Here is a 21,247-nt window from a genome sequence, read left to right on the forward strand (position 1 = left end):
GAAAGTAGACAGGCAACGTTGTGTAGGATTCTTACTTGCAGAGAAAGGAAGAGACCGGGATGAGTATTTTTTCTTTCTATCCATCTTTGTATCGTAGTGTTGTGAATTGGAGTGACAAGTAGGCAGTTTAAATTTTTACTCAGTCCCTATGAGTTCTAAATGACTTACCAAAAGAAACAAACATTTTAGCAGGTTTTTTTTTGATAAACTGTCTGATTAAAAAGGATAGGTGTCTCAATAAAAATTTCAGTGAAAAAAATGGCCAGAAGATTTGAATAAACATTTCATCCATTTCATATCAGTAAGCACACAAAAAGATGCTCCACGTCAGTAGTCATTAGGAAATGTAAATTACTACCACATGAGATACCACTGCAACCCTATTAGAATGGCTGATGTTAAAACCAGAGAGAAGCTAATGGTGCCACATGACGAGAATGTGAGTCTACTCTCCTGCTTTGCTAATGGGAGTGCAAAATGTTATGATGGCTAAGGAAATCAGTTTGGCAGTTTCTTATGAAGTTGATCATACACTTACCACCTAATCCAGAAGTCCTACGTCAAAATATTTACTCAAGAGAAATAAAAACATTTCCTTACAATGACCTCTGTGTGACCCTTTATAGCAGCTTTACTTGTAATCACTGGAAACACCTCAAGTGTCCATCATTTGGTAAATGGATAAACAGATTTTGGTACACCTACACAATGGAATTGTCTGCAGCAATAAAAAAGAATTAACTGCTGACGCACCTAACAAAATGCGTGACTCTTCAAAGCAGTCTACTAAGTAAAAACACAAAACTCCATAAACGGTGATTTCATTTATATAACATTTTGGTAAAGACAAATTGTAAGTACAGAAATCACATCAGTGGTTGCCTGGGGCTGAAGAGAGAATTGAATACAAAAGAGCATGAAGGCACTTCTTGGAGTGATGGAAATAGCCTGTATCTTCAGTGTGGTGGTGGTTACACACACCCATTTGTATTAGGCTGTTCTTGCGTTGATATAAAGAAATACCCGAGACTGCGTAATTTATAAAGAAAAGAGGTTTAATTGGCTCACTGTTCTGCGGACTATGCAGGAAACATGGCGCTGGCTTCCAGGGAGGTGTCAGAGAGCTTTTACTCATGATGGAAGGTGAAGTGGGAGTAGGTGGGTCACATAGAGCAGGAGACAGTTGGAGGTGCCATACATACGCTTTTAAACAACCAGATCTCACATGAACTCACTTATCACCAAGGGAATGGCACTAAGCCATTCATGAGGAATATGCCCCATGATTTAAACATCTCCCACCAGGCCCCACTTCCAACACTGGGGACTATATTTCAACATGAGATTTGGCTGGGAAACAGATCCAGTCCTTATCACCAACTGCCTGATGTTTTTACTGTGCAAGTTATGTCTCAAGAAAGAAAACTTTAAAAAGAGAAGAAAAAAGTATCTTATATGCGAACAGCTGTTATCCATATACTCTTGCTCACATACATGTACACACACACACACACACACACACACACACTTATTAGAGCTTTAATTTTCTTTCCAGTTAGGTTAACTTTGATTTGTCTGGATTAGGTATCACAAAAGTTTCGGTGAAGTAGATTTCAGTGTAGACACTGCTTTTGAAAAGATAATCTTGGAGTCCTTGGTTCATTTATCTAATGTATTTGTGGCCTAAAGGTTTTATATTTGTCTTTGTATAATGAGACTGTATATTATAAAGGTCATATAATTAGCAGAAATAAAAGATGTTTTAAAAGTTAAATTATTTGTTGCTCAAGTATTACTTGTTGCTGAAGTTCTTGTAGCTCTGGAAAAATAGTTTTATCAGCTTTATAAATTAATAAAAATGCTATTTCTGATATTGATGAAACTATGCAGTCTTTAGCTCCATCTTTTAGTTAATAGTTAATGCGCTGTAATGGTAGGGTACATTTATGTTTTAAACTGCTAGAAATAAGAATGTACACAGTAAGTCTAGCCACAGAGGTTCGTGCCTGTAATCCCAACACTGGAAGTTTGAGGTGGGAGAATTGCTTGAGCCCACGAGTTAGAACAAGATGGCAACACCTCATCTACAAAAAATTTTAAAAATTAGCCAGGTGTGATGGCACATGCCTGTGGTTCCAGCTCCTTGGGCGGCTGAGGCAGTAGAATTGCTTGAGCCTGGGGGTGGTCAAGCTCTGTGAGCTGGGTGACAGAGCAAGTCCCTCTCTCTCTCTCAAAAAAAGAACCTGTATATCTATATGTACAGTAAATGGTGAAAGTTAGTTTCATTGAACTTAAGGCTTTGTTATGATTATAAATTAAGTTTCTTAAAACTACATATGAGGCTAGGGCTGGTGGTTCACACCTGTAATCCCAGCACTTTGGGAGACCAGGGCTTGTGTATCACTTGACCACATGAGTTTAAGATTAGCCTGGGCAACATAGCCAAACCCTGCCTCTTCAAAAAATATAACTGTTAGCTGGGCTTAGTGGTGCACACCTGTAGTCCCAAGTACTTGGGAGGCTGAGGCAGGAGAATCACTTGAACCCAGAAGGCGGAGGTTGCAGTGAGCTGAGACCACACCATTGTACTCCAGTCTGGGAAACAAGAGGGAAACTCCATCTCAAAAAAAAAAATTAATTGAAAAAAAAAATTCAACATGTAGTACAACAATCACACCCATAAATTCAACTGAAGTGAACACAATATGAACAGCTATCCCAAGTTTATACAATGACAAATACACCATGAATGACTGCCACCTGGGCTACACCAGCTGGAACTGTCATCAGTTATAAAAAGCATATCAGCACACTTTTAAGCCTTCAAAACCAGGGTTAAGTTAATGAGCAGATTCCCAGCTACAAATACAGGAATAGAGTGAGACAACAAAATATAAAAAACAGAAGAATTAGTAATCTCTCTCCTGTTCCCAAACACCAACTGTCAAACACGCTACCAGTAGATGTTTACTGTGTGATCAACATATAAACAGTACTCTGCAGAGACTGTCATAAATACGTCTCATCTACTGGAGACAGTAAGGCAGGCCCCAAGAACACAGAACAGCATATACATTAAATAAACAAAAAGCAACTTGGGGAAGTCCTACTGTAATGTACCTCATTCTATCACTGATTCTGTTAGTGCCACACATTATAGTATATCCTGAAGATCAAAAAATGATGATGAACTCTTCATTTAAAATAAACTTATTTTAAAATGAAAATTAGAACATACAATTTTCTACTTTGATTCCACTCCTACTCACTGTTGTTGCTTTTAAAGCAAGAATTTACTGGAAAAAAATGCTAAATGGCTGTTCCATAGGACATCAACAAGTACTACAAAGTAATAATGAGCAACTCTTATTTTTTTTTTTTAAGACAAGGTCTCACTTTTGTCATCTAGGCTGGAGTGCAGTGGCATGATCTCAGCTTACTGCAGCCTCAACCCCCCAGGCTCAACCTGTAGCGGAGATTACAGGTGCTTACCACCATGCCCAGCTAATTTTTGCATTTTTAGTAGAGATGGTTTTTACCGTGTTGGCCAGGATGGTCTTGAACTTCTGACCTCAGATGATCCGCCTGCATTGGCCTCCCTAAGTGCTGGGAATACAGGTGTGAGCCACTGTGCCTGGCCTACATGTTGGATTTAATTGCCAATTAAAATACCTTCAAAAATGTGACTTTCTATTGCATTAAAAGTAATATGTGCAGAATAGCACAAATTAGAGGTGGGTAGCACAATCACACCCATAAATTCAACTGAAGTGAACCCCTCTTGAAATTTTAAAAAATTTAATCATGTTTATTTTCTCATATTTTTAAAATGGATATTTAACAGATCTTAGACAAAATATACTAAAAGATATTAAAGTCACTTGCAGCCTTTCTGAATGAATCAGGATTCTCAATATGAACACCTGTTATTTTTAATATACAATATTTTAATATGCAATACATTTTCCCTTTTCACTCAATATCTGTTACAGTCTCTGTTAGATTCGCTTTCTCTAAAAGTCCTTCCAGCATTTTTTTTGTTTGCCATTCCCTTAAAAAAAAATATATATTTTATTTTGAAAAAGTTTTATTTATTTATGGAAAAGATGCAGGAATACCAGGTGCATATACTGAACTCCCTGTGCCCCTTATTTAGATTAATGAGTTGTTAACATTTTGTCACCAAATTCCATGTACTCGCTTGTTTTTTGTTTATCTATATGTATGTTTGTGTGTGTGTGTGTGTGTATATCTATGTTTTTTACTAATCTCTTTGAGAGTAAGTTGGAGACATGCTCTTTACCCCAAAATATTTCAGTGAGTATTTGCTAGGAGCAAGGATGTTGTCCAGTACCACACTGTAGTTGCTAAAATTTATCAAATTTATAAAACTTACCATTGCCACATGATACTATCTGGTATATAGTTCGTGTTCATATTTTATTTTATTTTTTTGAGGAGGAATTTTGCTCTTGTTGCCCAGGCTGGAGCGCAGTGGTATGATAGTAGCTCACTGCAACCTCTTCCTCCCGGGTTCAAGCAGTCTCCTGCCTCAGCCTCCCAAAGTTCTTGGATTATAGGCGTGAGTCATGGTGCCCTGCCATGTTCATATTAAAAAAAAAAAAAATTATTTTTTTAAGCCTACAGCACCCAGTATTCCCAGGCAGTCTCTCAATCCAAATACTAACCAGGCCTCACCCTGCTTAGCTTTTGAGATTCGGTATGTTCAGAGGGGCATGGCTGTAGACCATGGTCATATTTTGCCAAGTAATGTTCCTTATAGCACTTCTTTCCCTTGATTCAAGACCCTATCTGGAATCACTTGTGATTTGTCTTGTCTCCTCTTGTCCTCATCCTTGTCCTTGTCCTTGTCTTATGCCTTGTCTTTCTGAAAGAGTCTCACTCTGTCACGCAGGCTGGAGTGCAGTAGTGCTATCTTGGCTCACTGCAAGCTCTGCCTCCTCGCTTCAAGGCTGTCTCTCAGTCTCCTGCCCCAGTCTCCCAAGTAGTGCCACCACACCTGGTTAATTTTTTTGTTTCACTAGGTTGGCCAGGCTGGTCTCGAACTTCTGACCGCAGGTAATCTTCCTAACTTGGCCTCCCAAATGCAAAATAGCATTTATTTCCTGGTGTACTGTTGTATTTTAGGGTAAAGATGCTGTATTGTTCATCATAACTGTTAATCCCAACTTCTTCAAGCAAAAGTCTGTGTTTATTACTTGCCCATTAGGATATGTTCAATACAAACAGTAAGTATAGCTGGAGCTAGTGATGCGTGAATGTGAATAGAAACAAAGTATGTGGATTTTGTTTGTTTTGTTTTGTTTTGTTGCGATAGACTTTCGTTTGTTACCCAGGCTGGAGTGCAATGGCACGATCTTGGCTCACCGCAACCTCTGCCTCGTGGGTTCAGGCAATTCTCCTGCCTCAGCCTCCTGAGTAGCTGGGGTTACAGGCATGCGCCACCATGTGCAGCTAATTTTTCGTATTTTTAGTAGAGACGGGGTTTCACCATGTTGACCAGGATGGTCTTGATCTCTTGACCTCGTGATCCACCCACCTCAGCCTCCCAAAGTGCTGGGATTATAGGCTTGAGCCACCGTGCCCGGCCTGGATTTGTTTTTTTCATTCATCACACAGTCGAGTGCCTCCAGTGGCTCAGGCCCAGTACTCTTTTCTTTTCTTTTGTTCATTTTTCCCCACTCATCTTTCAGACGATTACTTGGTGATTTGGAGTTATTTTTGGCACTTCCCCTAGTTTTTGATGTTAATTTTAGTAACAGTATCTCCTTTTTAAAAGGCATCTTTCTTTGTTAATTTACGACATTGAGATTATCACTTAAAGTTAATGCCAGAGGAGGAAAAATAATTTTCCATTGTACAAACCTTATATGAAATGATTCGCCATAAAACGAATAAATGTGTGCATACTACCTAGTTTTTATCTCCTAGTGACAACAGCTTTGAAATAAAAAAATTCTGGTAGAATAATGGTGTTTGGGCATATATATGACATAGGTGACAACATGACCTAAAATGAAGGACTAGATGTGACTTTTAGGCCACATGGCCAGAAATGGTACATAAGATTTGAATGGGGAAGATTTGTGCAACCCAAAATGATAATTTTATTCTGGACCTGCAGGGTTGATGAAGGCTACCTGTTGGATTTGTGTGGAGACTGTGGACCCTAACTCTATCATTGTTTGATGGAGCGGGGGTGGATGCGACTTGATCATTGTGAGAGCTGAACTTGCAGTGTATGGAGCTGAATTTGTATAGTGCACATGTCAGTAGCAGTGATACATTGGGGAAAACTTGGATCACTTATGTATGCTTGTCATTAATTCTTTTGCAATTTCTTGAATGAAAAATTTTGAATTAGTAAACATAATTTAAAAATAAAATGTATAGTTCTTTTGAATTTGGCTTTAAATGTTTAGAATAAGTCTTTAGATTTAAAGGTTAGGATATACTTTTATTCATTAGACAGTAAAGTTTACTGTGTATACATCTGGAAGATTGTTCAGCCTGTTGAAGAAAATGTATCCTCCTTTGTTTGCTCCCAGCCCTTACCTTTTCTTCCCCAACCCTACTTTTATTCACGTAAGAAGATGTAAGAAGGTTGGAAACCAGGGTGTAACTTTTGATGCAAAAATACTCTTTTTTCAAAAAAGTATGGAGAATGGGGTCTTACTATATTTCCCAGGCTGGATTTGCACTCCTGGGCTTAAGCAATCCTGCCATCTCAGTCTCCTGAATAGTTGACATTACAGGCGTGCACCACTGTACCTAGCTAATTTTTTTTTCCCTGAGCTGAATCTCACTGTGTCACCTGGGTTGGAGTGCAGTGGCACCATCTTGGCTTATTGCAACCTCCACCTCCCTGGTTCAAGCAGTTCCCCTGCCTCAGCCTCATGAGTAGCTGGGATTACAGGTGCACACTACCACGCCCAGCTAATGTTTTTGTATTTTTAGTCGAGTCCCAGTTTCACCATGTTGGCAGACTGGTCTGGAACTCCTGACCTCAGACAGTCTGCCTGCGTTGGCCTCCCAAAGTGCTGAGATTATAGGCGTGAGCCACGCTCCTGGCCTAAAATATTTTTATTATGGAAACAGTCAGTTTGTAAGTGGATTTTATTGAGAAGAGGAAGATAACACAGCTTGTTCAAATGTTTGCGTGGCATTTGTACAGTAATCATGAAGGCTGTTTTTATTTTAGGACATACTGTGGCTGCTGCCAGATATTTACCCAAGGTGTGGTACAGAGTTGTTTTCTCAGCTGAAGCACTTTGTTTTGTACCACTGAGTCTAAGGCTGGCCCCAAAAGCAGTGGCAGGGCAGTTCCCATAAGGGAGTGACCCAAACATATTCTGGAATGGGGCTGGGTGATCAGTCTAGAGCATTCGTTGGGGAAACTTAGAGAGGATTATGACAATCCTCATGACAGCCAAAAAAAAAAAAAAAAATGCAGTGGGAGTGTTCTCTTTAGGTATATCTGTAGCAAGGGGATTAAAGTGTGGAGTTTTTATGAGTTTGAGAAATTTGTCTCAGGTCCAGGGCTAGTTTCTTTCAGTGTTTCATGCAGCAACTTAGACACCTTTATCTGTACCTGGGAATGTTTCAAGGTTCTGTACTGGGTTCGTGTCTGCTGGGGAAAAGTTGCACCTGGCTGGGTCACAGAACAGTCAAGGCACCCTGATATTTGGTCAGGACATAGAATGAAGGCACAGGGAAACAGAACAACCCTACGCTAGTGGACTTAGTGAAGGGTGCCTTCTATTTGCATCATCTCTCTTTGCATGAGAGGAGACAAAGAAACTCTGAATTTAGTACCATGAATTGTGATAGATGTGAAGAGAAGGTTGTGTTGTCATCTTAGATAACTGTTAGAATGAAGTAGAGAGCCGTTAAATTTGAGGATACGAAAAATGAGATTGTACTGAGGATAGTTTTGAACAGAAGAAGTAATTTCGGTCATACTCTTTTTGTTTTGTTTGTGAGAGATGGGGTATTGCTATGTTGCCTGGGCTGGACTTGAACTCCTGGGCTCCGGTGATCCTCCTGCCTCAGCCTCCCTGATAGCTGGGACGTACAGACGTGCAGCTGCTACCACCATGCCCAACTAAATCATAATCTATATGTAAAGATTACATTGTAGTATATACATGTTGTACTTTTGTGGTCACATTAAAAATACATAAACGTATTTGATATATTTTGGGCCTAGGAATATGTAGTTACATTAAACCAGTAGGTAGTAATCCCATTATTTTTGTTTTCTTGCCTATTTTTCTTAGGTTAAATCAGGTTTCTTTTTTATTTTTTAACTAAAAGATGACATTTGCTTTTCTTAAACTTGGGAAATACATATTAGCAAATTTCTGTACTCAAAGGTGGTTCTTAGGTAGTAATTCAAGGGTGCCAATTAGAGTATACTTTAAACCACCTGTAATTATATCCAGACTTTATATATACTTAGGCCATAAAAATAAACTTTCCTCCTCTCATATTTAAGTCCACTTTATATAGACAAATTCATGGCATAACTTTATTTTCAGAAAATCAGATGTGGAAATACAACCACAGCTGAAGTAAGTTATAATTTCCCCAGGAAGTAAGTATAAAACTATACAGTAATGATTATAAAAAATTTAAAATTTGTAAACATATATTTGCAGTTTCTTGCCCTCCATCATTCATTTTAAAAAATTTCTTAAAAATGTGCAAATTAGGTGTATATTTTAATGACATCTGAAATACAGGAGATCCATATTTCTATATTATATTTAACTAATTCTTATTTCTTTAGGAGCAGAAATCAAATGCTTTTAGTTGCTGTTAATTATCCTTATATCTGTTTTTGATGTTTAGCTTTCCTGTTTGTGAATGAACTAATTTATTAACTATTAAGATGCATGGAAAGGCCATATCCCAAAAGAGCAGTAATTATAATAGCTTTATATAATTAACTGAAAGCGGTATTTTTCTCTAAAATGTTATCTTCCTAGAAAGTTTTAAAGAAAGATGTTGTTCTCTAGAATATCCTTTGTCCTGTTCTACTGATGAACTGCAGATAATGGTGATTTTTAGATTTAAAGCAGTTGTGGGACTTGTTTAAAATTTTATGTAGTATTTTAATTTGTAACTATGCTATGCTTAAAAATCATAGCAACCAAAGTCTCTGATGTGAAGTGTGCTGTGACACATTTGGAGATGGTTCTGTAATTTGCTGGTGGAGGTGTGAAAGTTAAGGAGGTCAAATTTTTAAATTGGTTACAGATTGTTTCTGAGATAGATCAAGATCTGATCTCTCTTTTCTTTTTAGGTCAACTAAAGATGCCCCCTGAAACATAACAGCAGCGTTGGTCGGTGCAGTGAGGCAAGAAGGCCCCCCACGTTTGCATTCCAGGTAGCAAATGGGCCCAGCAAGTTATTTTTGCTTTTAGTTGAAGTGTCTTTTTATTATAGTGGCCCTTCCTTCCCTGTTTTACCTTTTACCTCTTTGTAGACTTTCTGAGTACTCAGTACATTATTAGAATTTAGAATGATGTTGATTTATCTATACAGTACATGTTTGTCTTCCCTTGACCTCTTTAGGTGATGTAGATGTATAAAAATTACAGTGCTCATTGATCCTGCTTCTCGTTTTCCCGCAATTGATTTTATTAGTTAAAAAGATTGAATTCACAAAGCTATAAGGTTCTGACCTACTTAATTATTTTTATTTCTAATTTTAGAGACAGAGTTTACTCCAGCTCAGGCTGGAGGTCAGTAACACTATCATAGCTCACTTGTAGTCAAGTAATCCTCTTGTCTCAGCCTCCTGAGTACCCAAGACTTCAGGTGCATGCCACCTTGCCTAGCTAATTTTTAAAAATTTTCTTTTTGAAGAGATGGGGGGTTTCACTTTGTTGCTAAGGCTCTGATCTACTCTAAAAATGCGGACATACTGAACATTAAGATTACATGAATAGCACATTAAGAAAAAAACTTTCATTTTGTTGGTTTCATATAACAGAGTGAATCTCAGAGGTCTGTGCAAGCCGCTTTGGAACTGGACTCAGCTTTGAACACCTCCTAGTCTTCCCTCGTCTCTAGTATAGGATGACCCCCTTTATAATCAGGCCGAGGTATTAATAACTTTCTTCTGGGTGGACCTGTCTACAGCTGATGGATCCTGGGGCCAGAGAACTATGGATACATGTTAACCTTGATGTTATTTATGCTCTCTCAGAATCTGTCAGGATAAGTCACACTGAGGCATAGTTGCTTACCACCTCTGGAGTGGGAGTGCTTGCCTTTGGTGAATTGTAATCCTGATTCTTTCTTGATGCCTTCTTGAGTTGTTAATATGAATCATTTTTTTCTTTTCCATGGTAGCTCCTGCTATAATATGCCCTGGGGCCCTGGAATGTTTCATAGGTGGAGAGTGGTAGCTTTTTTTCCTTCAGTTTGGTTGTATCATTTATGGACAGTTTCTCAAACAGATATAAAGTAAACATTTATATGTTGTTGAAAAGTTGTTCCTATTTCCCCCTTTCTTTAATGCTCTCATAGTTCTAATTAGCTATATACATTTAACAATTGTGATAATGCTTTTCTAACCTCTGATTGATGATTGATTTAAGATCACGTGTTACTTGTTAATATTGTAATTGCAGTGCTGATTGTTTATACAAATTTGTTAGAAAAATGAATTGATGTAGTGGATTTTCCTTCAGTTTTATTCTTTATATTTTAATCATTTTATTTTGGAAATTTAAAAATATTTACAAAAGTAAAGAGACTAGGATAATGAGCCCCAGTTTTAACATTGTGTTCCCTGTTCCAGACTTTTTTGCTGGAGTATTTTAAAACTAATCCTAAACCTCATATAGTTTCACCCATCTAAGTTTAGTATATATTCGTAACAGATAAGAACTTTTTAAGAAATACAATCACAGTACCATTACTCTGCCTCACAAAATTAAAAGTAATTTAAAAAAATTTTCTAATAACTAGGTTTATTTAATATTTAATTTTTAAATGTTTTAATTATTCCCAATTTTCTTTTAAAAAATAATCCTTTTTATGTGTTGGTTCTTTTTGTTTGTTTTTACGACAGAGTCTGTTTCTGTTGCCCAGGCTAGAGTGCAGTGATGTGATTTTTAGCTCACTGCAGCCTCCACCTCCTGGACTCAAGTCATCTTCCCACCTCAGCCTCCCGGTGACTGAGACTACAGGTGTGTGCCACCATGGCTGGCTAATTTTTATATTTTTTGTAGAGGCAGTATCTCACTCTGTTGCCCGTGCTGGTCAACTCTTGGCCTCAAGCAATTCTCCCACCTTGGCCATTTTATTTTTAAACAACAGTTTTTGTTGGTATTCTCAGAAATAGCTAATTGCCCTATAGAATTTCTCATATTCTCAGTTTGGCTTACTGTATCATGTGATGCTATTTAATTCATGTTTCTTGGTAGCTGGCTTTTAGAGGTTTAGTTAGACCTCGGTTCAGTTTTAGGGGGCAGTAATAGTTGCCATTGGCTTCACATCCTCCTTTTTGGGACAGGAAAGTTAATCATTAGTTCATAAGGTGTCATGATTCTTCCCTCCAGTGCCTTTAGCAGTCATTGATAGCTCACATCTGTAATCCCAGTGCTTTTGGAGGCTGATGCAGGAGGATCACTTGAAGCCGGGGGTTCAAGATCAGCCTAGGCAACAAAGCAAGACCTCATCTCTATACAGTTTTTTTAAAAAGTAGCTTAGTGTGGTATTGTGCACCCATAGTTTCTGCTGTTCAGAAGGCTGAGGAAGGAGGATCACTTGAGCCCAGGAGTTCAAGCCTATATGTTTCACCCTTGCTTTTGACTATTAGAGAGCAGTGGGAACTCTCATACACTATTGATGGGAGCATAAATTTGTACACCTACTTTGTACAGTAGTTTATCGGTACATAGTAAACATTAAACATACCCACATTCTTGGATCTAGTGGTTCCACTCCCATGTGCACATACAACAGAAATATGTGCACATGTGTATGAGACATACAGAATTCAGCAGATACCACAAATTGAGGCTTCTCCCCTTTAGTCCCTGCAGAGCTGGTTGTTAAATTTTTATCAGCACATCTTACATGCATATATCCCTGTCTTTGACACACATTGATGTGTCAAACACTGTTTGGCATTTAGTAGGTACTTACTTAATCTTAGCAGAATGAGTGGAAGAATAATCCTTTTAGCATGGTTTTTGGGTGATTGGGAATGTTGCTAGTTTGTAGGACTCTGTTTAAGGATTTTATTAGTTGAAATTTTGGGCACTAAATGGCAGAAGCACACTTATATTAGCTAAAATAGAAAAAACACCTATCATTTTAAGTAATTCGGAATTTCAGGGGTTGGGTCGGTTTCAGATGTGCTACCCTGCTTCCCTTCACTCTCTTCTTTCTGCACCACAACTTTGTCTTTGGGAAAATTCTTCTATTCTTCTTCTATTGACTGATATTAATGGACTAGTGTACTTCAGTAGGTCAGTGTGGGGAATTGAACAGGTGCAGTGTGCTTGTACCCCACTATTTGAATGACACAGATTCATGGTTCTATAGAAGTTGGCATGCTGTAACTAAATAAATATATGATGCTGGACAAGGTATTCCTGCATAGTTTCCTTATAGGAATTGTCAAGCTTTACAGGGTGTCACATAAATGCCTGATGTTTTGCTTTTAGAAATAGGGAAGTCCTTATATGTAGTTTATGCCCTTTCTACAAATAGTACTTATGGAGATTAGAATGCCTTGTTGAAGGTCACACTGTAAGTTGAGAAACTGCATTTGAACAAAATTGTGTCTTAACTCAGGAAACATAAGTTTCCAGTCTTAGAAGTAACTCATTTTAAATGTTGAGCAAATTAAGACTATAACTGGGAAAGGGGATAGTTATTGTTACTAAGAAAAGGTAATATTTTATTCAAGACACTATCAGTATCTGGCTTGAGGGTGGCAAGTACAAGTAATTATCAAAAACTGGTAGAAGAGAAAACATCTGCTAGAGAGAGAGTTGTTTTCAGAAGTGAACTTATATGCAGAAAATAGGGATAAGTCTATAATAACAGATGGTCAGAAAATTTCTTCACTATTATAGCAAAGGCTTAGAAGAATATAGACTTGATAAACATTACTTTTTAAAAATTTTAGGGCCATTTAGCAGGAAGATTGGGCAGGTGTTTAAATCTCTTAGAGCATGCAGGGCCATCATAAGGTCTTGTGCATTTGTTCTGAGGATCTTGAGCAGAGGTGTGACATAAATTTTAAGACTTGTTTGGATAGTTGTGTTCTAAAGAAAAGGAATCAAGGATGATGTCAAGGTGTTTTCATTAGCAACTAGGCGAATGGAGTTGCTATTTACTTAAAAAAGTTTTCTTGTAATTTATATTTTTTAGAGACAAAGTCTCATTATGTTGCCCAGGCTGCTAGAGTGCGGTGGCTATTCACAGGCATGATCATGGTATGCTAACAGCCTCAGACTCCTGTCCTTAAACAGTTCTCCTGCCTCAGCCTCCCAAGTAGCTGGGACTGCAGGCGCATGACACTGACCCCAGTGCTATTTACTGATTTGGGAAAATCTGTTTCAGGATTAGGATTTTAGGGAAAAGCCAGGGGTTTATTTTCAATTTCTTATAATTGTAAACAAGATTTTGGAGCAGTGATTTATTAAGATTTATGATTTATTTTCTGTAATGCCTATAGTTCCTTTATGAGTTTTAGTTATTTATTTGTATTTCTCTCTTTTTCGTGGTTGATGTTCTAGAACTTGTTTCTGAATACCAGAAACAATTTGTTTTATATATGTGTGTGATTCTATGTAGAGAGAATGTGATGGAAAGAAGGCAGGGTGAACAAGGGGGATGTTTATGGTTCACTGAATATCCATTTGAATTTTGTACCATGTATTTAATAATAATTGTATTTTGTTTTCTTTCCTTTTTTTTGTTTTTTTGGTTTTGTTTTTTTGGAGATAGTCTCGTTCTTCCGCCCAGGCTGGAGTGCAGTGGTACGATCTTGGCTCACTGTAACCTCCACCTCATGGGTTCAAGCAATTCTTGTGCTTTAGCCTCCTGAGTAGCAGGGATTACAGGTGTGTGCTACCACACCTGGCTAATTTTTGTATTTTTAGTAGAGATGGGGTTTCACCGTGATGCTCAGGCTGGTCTTAAAATCCTGGTCTCAAGTGATATACCCATCTCAGCCTCCCAAAGTGGTGGGGTTACAGATGTGAGTCACTGCTCCGAGCCTGTATTTTCTTTTCTTTTGTTTTTTTTCCCCAATTAAACTTACAGCAAATATACCATGCAGGTGTATTTTCTGTTCAAAAGAATAAATGAAAGAAACAACATCCAGTAAAGTCCTCAGTACTTAGAAATGAACTACCTTTCTAAATAATACATGAGTCTAAAATTGAAAGAGAAATTAGAAAACGTTCCAAAATTAGAAAATTATTTCAAACAGAATAGTAAAAATATAACATCAATCTTTATCATGCAGCTTGAAAGAATACTTAAGAGGGAGCTTTATAACTAAGCATTTATGTAACTAAAAGGAAAAAAAACATCAGTTGTCTATGATTTTACCTTAAGAACCTACAAAAACACAAAATAATGAGACATAAAGACAGATCAGGAAGAGCGTGGTGCACTGAAGCATAGGGTAGAAGACAAAGAAGTTTAAAATATATGTCTGTCTTGAAATCCTTGCTGTTTAGTACTGGGAACTGCCTTATTCTTTTGATACTTGTTTTTTTTTTTTTAATAAGCATTTTCCAGTGTCAATGAAAAATTTTCAGAAACACTATTTTAAAATAGTCATTTATTTTGATGTTCCAACCATTATTTATTCATTCATTCCCCTTCTATTGAGCATGTAGGCTGTTGACAGTGTTTTAGTATTATAAATAAACCTATTATTTAAGCGTCAAACTGCCTTAAAACATAGAAGAGATTTATTGGAGGTTTATTAGACCAATCTGCCAGAAGTTAGACTTGTAGGTACTCTGATCTGTGTGCTTGTCTTCTGACGGATTGTGAACTCCTTAGGGGATAGGACTCTGTTCCAATTATTTTGGGATCCCTAATGCTTAGCTTACTGCCTATGCACAGAAGAGGCAGACAGTAATGATGTACTTATAGTGACATGGAGCCTTTATTCATATACTGGGTGCCTCAAAACCCTTTATTAGGGTTATAATATTTCATTGTCATAACTGTGAGAAATAATACCATTTTAAATTTCATTTAACTGATGAGAAACTAAGTTTAGAGGGAGGTTAAAAAAAATGCCAAGGTCACAAATCTAATACTATGTGTCAGATTTTGGGTTTTGGGATACTTGAAATAGACTGAATGGACCTTTAAATTTAGGGGGGTGGAAAAGATGAAATCATTTGGACTTCAGAGTTGCATGTGGCTTTGACTTTGTACTTTTATAATCTAATTGTATCACAAGTCCTTTGATATCACAAGTCCTATGTGAGCCTCAGTTTTCTTTTTTTTTTTAAATGATATCAGTAATTGTCTCCAAGTTTATTAGGGGGTTACATTTTATTTTTCTTTAAAATATTTTTATTTTTAAAATAGAGATGGGGTTTCACCATATTGGTCAGGCTGGTCTCGAACTCCTGACCTCAAGGTGATCCACCTGCCTTGGTCTCCCAAAGTGCTGGGATTTTAAAATGTAACCCGCTGCTGGGCACCGTGGCTTTTAAAAACACACACATTCAAAAACCCCCTTGTACAGGGCTGGAACAATATTAAGCCCTTAGCCAGTGAATGGTTGTTATCTCTTTTTTCTGTCTCTTTCACTTTAGACTTGTTCTTAAACTCTCAAAGCTTTTTTCTTCATTTATAAAAGTAAATGTAATTATATCACATTTGTAGATTTGTTGTAAAATACAAATGAGATTTACTCTTTTAAAATACTTTAACATTTTTTAAGTTAAAAATTTGTGATAAAAATTAATTTAAAAAAATTTGAAATCTATTAGTTTTTACGTGTACTGTTGCAGTAGTATTAAATATATTACAGTTTTGTGAAACAGATCTCTAGAATTTTTTTCTTCTTGAAAATGTGAAGCTCTATGCCCATAAAGCAACTTCTCTCCTTCTACCCTCATCCCCTGGAAACCACTTTGCTACTACCTACTTCCATAAATTTAACTATGTTAGATATGTTATATAAGTGGAATCAGATGTTATTTATCCTTCTGTGACTGGCTTATTTCACTTAGTGTAATGTTCTCAAGGTACAGCATGTGTTAGAATTTCTTTCCTTTTTAAGGCTGAATAATATTTCATTGAGTTTATATACCACATTTTATTTATTTGTGGATGAACACCTGGGTTACTTCTACCTTTTGGGTATTGTGAATAATGCTGCGATGAATTTGGGTGTATGAATATCTCTTCCAGACCCTGCTTTCAGTTCTCTGGATTATACCCAGAAGTGGGATTGCTGAATCTTCATGGTGGTTCTAGTTTTAATATTTTTAGGAACCTCCATGTTGTTTTCCATAGCAGCCGTACCATTTTACTTCCCACCAACAGTGCTCAAGGGTTTCAGTTTCTTCATATCCTTACCAAACCTTATTTTCTGTTTGTTTTTTTCATAGCAGCTATCATAATGGGTGTTAGGTTGGTTTTAACATTTTTTAATGATAAACATTTTTAGATAGAATTGGAAAAGTGACTCCTGAAATTTCTTGGTAAGCTGGAATAACATACATTGATAGAAGCATGACAAAACCAAAAGCATATGGGAGGGAAGCTGACCAAAAAAAACCAACTACTGTGTAGCTGTGTTTGGAAAGAAGAAAAGCTGTCTTATTTATGTCTGTTGTTTGGAATATAGATATGAGGAGGGGTGGGTCCACACTAGATGCTGCTATTATACATATATATTTTAAATATATATATAATATTTATATATTATTCGTGTGTGTGTGTGTGTGTGTGTGTGTATATATATATATATATATATAAGTTTTTTTTTTGAGATGGAGTTTCACTCTCGTTGCCTAGGCTGGAGTACAGTGGTGCAATCTTGGCTCACTGCAACCTCCGCCTCCTGGGTTCAAGCCATTTTCCTGCCTCAGCCTCTGGAGTAGCTGGGATCAAGCATGCGGCACCATGCCCGGCTAATTTTTTTTATTTAGTAGAGATGGGTTTTCACCATGTTGGTCAGGCTGCTCTTGAACTCATGATCTCAGGTCATCCACCTGCCTTGGCCTCCCAAAGTGCTAGGGTTACAGGTCTGAGCCACCATTCCCAGCCTGATATTTTTTGAAAACAAAGTATGAGTCTAACTGTAGTAATGATTAACTTTTTCTGGCCACCATGAGGGATTAATTTAAATTGTATATTGTTGATTTTTCACGTTTAGCTGAGAAATGCAGGTTGTAGATGGATTCACATTCACCACAAGGGGTCCTCCTGACACCGTCAGACCCCTAGACTAGTGTTAATATGTCTGGGACTGCAAAGCCCAATTTCTGACAAGTGACTGAGAGCCTTTACATCCTTATCAGTGGTTTTCTCTGCTTCAGTTAGCTTGGAAAGTTAACCTAATTTGGAAAGACACAATTGTTTAATACTGTTGCTATTTGTTAAATAAGGTGAGCAGTCAAACTGGATAAAAACTTTTTTTTTAGGGTAAAAAAAGTTCACGGTGATGAAATACGTTGCATAAGTATATATGCATTTTCCGTAAAATAAAAGTTTTATATTTGTTTTGGGATATGTTAACTTTAAGTAACTACTGGATTGCCTTTTGATATTTGCATTATTATTATTATTATTATTATTTATTTATTTTTTTTGAAACGAAGTTTCGCTCTTGTTACCCAGGCTGGAGTACAATGGCGCAATCTCGGCTCACCGCAACCTCCGCCTCCTGGGTTCAGGCAATTCTCCTGCCTCAGCCTCCTGAGTAGCTGGGATTACAGGCACGCGCCACCATGCCCAGCTAATTTTTTGTATCTTTAGTAGAGACGGGGTTTCACCATGTTGACCAGATGGTCTCAGTCTGTTACCTCGTGATCCACCCGCCTCGGCCTCCCAAAGTGCTGGGATTACAGGCTTGAGCCACCGCGCCTGGCCTGATATTTGCATTATTATAGTCAGTATAAGCAAAAAATAGCCCCCTGTTTTATAACATAGATGGATAGATTGAAAATTTTGGTGAGCTTCTTATCCTGTCCTGTGTCATTATGCTTCTACCACTGCAACTGAAAACCTAATGCAACATCTTCTTAAAGATTTCAGGAGCCTTTAAGAAAAAAGCAATTACAGCAGATAACCCCTTAACAGTTTCTAAATCTGATTTTTAGCTTTGATCTCTGTCTATATGGCAAAACAGATATAAGAAATTGTCATTAATTAGAGTTTATGAAAATACTGCTTAGATTAATAAGGTCAGGGTTTTATTGTCTTTGCCTTTTTAGATAATGAAAGGAAATAGTTATTATCCCATTAATTTTAGAGTTACTTGAGAATACACATTGTAAAAGATAATTATTGTCTTACCCAATTGGCAGAAATAGTAAATAAGATTTTCATGATAAGAGTTGCATTTTCCCATCTATTTATATATTTTAGTGTTGCTTAATTCAGTGGTTATATTTATTTTCAGGTGATTTTGATACCTGTCAAGTACCAGCTACATGTATGACATGTAGTGTGATGGCTTTTATCTGAATTTGTATTGGGCAGGTTTGCTGACACCAGAGGACTATTGCATGAGTTTCACAATTTGGTGAATTAGGGTGTTTATGGGGATAAGAGCAGTTTATCTGTCCCATAGTCTTTGCTGTGTTTCTTCTCGTGCTTTCTTTGTCCCATTGGTCCTCACTGTGATTCTTACCCTTTGTAGGCCTGTTTCCAGATTCTTTCCAGATTCTGGAAACCTTTGTAGTATCTGGAGATAGGTGATACAATAGGTGGTGGTTTAACTGTGTGATCTGGCTGGTGTCCAAATGCCTGATGCATATCCCAGCTGTGCAACTGACCAATTAGTTGTGATATCAGGTATGTTACTTAATTTCTCTGTTCCTCTATTTGTTCATGTGTTATACATGGATTGTAATATCATCTATGTTGTTGGTTGTTAAAAGTATTAATTGAGAAAATAGGTGTAAAGCACTGCAGCAAATTGGTGAAGTACATGGACTTTAGCCGGACTGCATGAGTTAGATTTCCAGCTTTGCAACTGAAAAGCTATGTGACATTGTGACTTTAAGCTACCTAGCCTCTCTGTGCTTCGATTTCTTCAATTGTAAAATGAGGATAACAGTATCTACCCCATGGGTAGTTTGTTAAGATAAGTAGATGAGTCGGAGGAGGATCCAAGATGGCCGATCGATAACAGCTCGGGATTGCAGCTCTCAGTCAAAGCGCAGAGAACTAGAGGACGCCACACTTTCAGACAAATTCTGGTCGCTCACGGAGCAGAAGATCCCCAGTGGAGGAACCACACGGGTCGCCAGCGCGACTCTTGTGGCCGGAGCAGCGGCTTCGCCAGCACCTCAGCGAGTCAGCTCTCGGAGCAGAGTAAACAGGGCCGGCTCCCCTTCTGACCGAGGTTTGGAGGACCCACATGGGTCCCCAGCAGGACTCCTGAGACCGGTGCAGTGGCTTTGACGGCACCTCAACGCAGCAGCTCTTGGTGCAGAGTAAACAAGACTGGTTCCCCTTCTGACCAAGGTTTGGAGCCTGGGGAAGGCAGAGTTGCTCATTACGGACACAAGAAGGAAGCCAGACAGGAGAATCCTGGGCAGAAAAGCACCATCAGTCTTAACTCCGCCGTTCTGGCCCTGGGAACTAACAACTTGGACATCCAATCAAGAGACCTAATTTGAAAGTTGGTAATTTCAAAGACGACAGGAGGATAAATTGACAATGATGGGAAGAAACCAGTGTAAAAAGGCTGAGAATACTCAAAATCAGAACGCCTCTCCCTCTAAAGATGATCACAGTTCCACATCAACAATGGAACAAGGCTTGACGGAGAAAGAGCGCATCCCAATGACAGAATCACTCTTCAGGGAATGGATAATAAGAAACTTCTGTGAGTTAAAAGAACATATTGTAGCCCAATGTAAAGAAACTAGGAACTTTGAAAAAGGGTTTGACGAAATCCTATTGAGAATAGACAATTTAGAGAGGAATATAAGTGAATTAATGGAATTGAAGAATACAATACAGGAACTCCGAGAAGTATGCACAGGTTTAAACACTTGAATTGTTTAAGCAGAAGAAAGGATAACAGAGGTCAAAGTCCAACTTAATGAAAGAAAACAAGAAGACAAGATTAGAGATAAAAGGATAAAAAGGAATGAGCAAAGTCTCCAAGAAATGTGGGACTATGTGAAAAGACCAAATTTACATTTGATAGGTGTACCTGAATGAGACGGAGAGAATGAATCCAAGCTGGAAAATACCCTTCAGGATATTATTCAGGAAAATTTTCCTGAACTAGCAAAGCAGGTCAATATTCAACCCCAGGTAATACAGAGAACACCACAAAGATATTCCTCAAGAAGAGCAACCCCAAGGCACATAATCGTTAGATTCACCAGGGTTGAAACAAAGGAGAAAATACTAAGGGCAGCCAGAGAGAAAGGTCAGGTTACCCACAAAGGCAGGCCTATCAGACTTACAGCAGATCTCTCAGCAGAAACTCTATAAGCCAGAAGAGAGTGGGGGCCAATATTCAACATCCTCAAAGAACGGAACCTTCAGCCCAGAATTTCATATCCAGCCAAACTAAGCTTCACAACTGAAGGAAAAATAAAATATTTTATGAACAAGCAAGTACTCAGAGATTTTATTACCACCAGGCCTGCTTTACAAGAGCTTCTGAAAGAGGCATTACACACAGAAAGAAACAACCAGTATTAGCCTTACTAAAAATATACCAAAAAGTAAAGAGCACCAACACAAAGAAGAATTTTCATCAACGAATGGATCAAACAGCCAGTTAACATCAAATGGCAGTAACCCTAAATTTAAATTGACTAAATCCCCCAATCAAAAGACACAGCCAAAACCCAACGGCATCTTACATCCAGACCTGTTTCACATGCAAGGATACACAAAGACTCAAAACAAAGGAATGGAGAAAGATTTACCAACCAAATGGAGAGCAAAAATCAATAAATAAATAAAAAGCAGGAGTTGCAAATCTCATAGCGGATAAAATAGATTTTAAAGCAACAAA

The 21,247-nt window shown here is 37.8% G+C and overlaps 1 protein-coding gene across 48 annotated transcripts in view; it reads left to right on the forward strand.

The window, feature by feature from the left end:
• PTK2 (protein tyrosine kinase 2) overlaps positions 1–21,247 on the forward strand; it is a 360,020-nt gene that overhangs the window by 62,549 nt on the left and 276,224 nt on the right. For 35 of the 48 annotated variants that reach the window (XM_035276524.3, XM_035276540.3, XM_078353054.1 and 32 more), the window contains one exon: positions 9,329–9,412. The exons of the other annotated variants lie outside the window; for them this stretch is intronic. The gene's annotated coding sequence lies outside the window, so the exon portion shown is untranslated. The remainder of the gene's footprint in view (positions 1–9,328; positions 9,413–21,247) is intronic. 48 annotated transcript variants of the gene reach the window in all.

Source organism: Callithrix jacchus, chromosome 16, assembly GCF_049354715.1.
Source record: "Callithrix jacchus isolate 240 chromosome 16, calJac240_pri, whole genome shotgun sequence".
Taxonomy (NCBI): Eukaryota; Metazoa; Chordata; class Mammalia; order Primates; family Cebidae; genus Callithrix; species Callithrix jacchus.